Genomic DNA, 1392 nt, shown 5'->3' on the forward strand with positions numbered 1-1392 from the left:
GCAAGGGACTCACGTCAGAGCATACCCTTCCACTCATTTTTGTCCACCATAAGCGTGGAAGTGTATACTCAGATGTGAGTCCCTAGCTCATTGCACCATCAGGATTCAAGCAAGCCGGGTCGAAGACGGCTGAAATGCCAGAAACCGGTCCCCGGTAGCTTGTTTCCTTCCCAGTATAAGAATTGGCTTGGTAGTTTGGTCTGCCCTGTTCCCATGATGCACTGGGCCAGGGTCAGACTAATTTGCATATAGCCAAGGTCTGAGCTGGGATGGTGCAGTGAGCTAAAAAACGGTGATGGATCAAGCCCTGATCTGTTGACTGGGTAAGAGTGGTCTGCTTAATTCAGACACTCTGTTCATCACCACCCCCTTTTCTGAATCATTTTTGTCCACCATAAGCGTGGAAGGGTATACTCAGATGTGAGTCTCTAGCTCATTGCACCATCAGGATTCAAGCAAGCCGGGCCGAAGACGGCTGAAAAGCCAGAAACCGGTCCCCGGTAGCTTGTTTCCTTCCCAGTATAAGAATTGGCTTGGTAGTTTGGTCTGCCCTGTTCCCATGATGCACTGGGCCAGGGTCAGACTAATTTGCATATAGCCAAGGTCTGAGCTGGGATGGTGCAGTGAGCTAAAAAACGGTGATGGATCAAGCCCTGATCTGTTGACTGGGTAAGAGTGGTCTGCTTAATTCAGACACTCTGTTCATCACCACCCTCTTTTCTGAATCATTTTTGTCCACCATAAGCGTGGAAGGGTATACTCAGATGTGAGTCCCTAGCTCATTGCACCATCAGGATTCAAGCAAGCCGGGCCGAAGACGGCTGAAATGCCAGAAACCGGTCCCCGGTAGCTTGTTTCCTTCCCAGTATAAGAATTGGCTTGGTAGTTTGGTCTGCCCTGTTCCCATGATGCACTGGGCCAGGGTCAGACTAATTTGCATATAGCCAAGGTCTGAGCTGGGATGGTGCAGTGAGCTAAAAAACGGTGATGGATCAAGCCCTGATCTGTTAACTGGGTAAGAGTGGTCTGCTTAATTCAGACACTCTGTTCATCACCACCCCCTTTTCTGAATCATTTTTGTCCACCATAAGCGTGGAAGGGTATACTCAGATGTGAGTCCCTAGCTCATTGCACCATCAGGATTCAAGCAAGCCGGGCCGAAGACGGCTGAAATGCCAGAAACCGGTCCCCGGTAGCTTGTTTCCTTCCCAGTATAAGAATTGGCTTGGTAGTTTGGTCTGCCCTGTTCCCATGATGCACTGGGCCAGGGTCAGACTAATTTGCATATAGCCAAGGTCTGAGCTGGGATGGTGCAGTGAGCTAAAAAAACGGTGATGGATCAAGCCCTGATCTGTTGACTGGGTAAGAGTGGTCTGCTTAATTCATCAGACA

This window comes from Lissotriton vulgaris, unplaced genomic scaffold (genome assembly GCF_964263255.1).
Source record: "Lissotriton vulgaris unplaced genomic scaffold, aLisVul1.2 SCAFFOLD_2078, whole genome shotgun sequence".
In the NCBI taxonomy this organism is placed as follows: Eukaryota; Metazoa; Chordata; class Amphibia; order Caudata; family Salamandridae; genus Lissotriton; species Lissotriton vulgaris.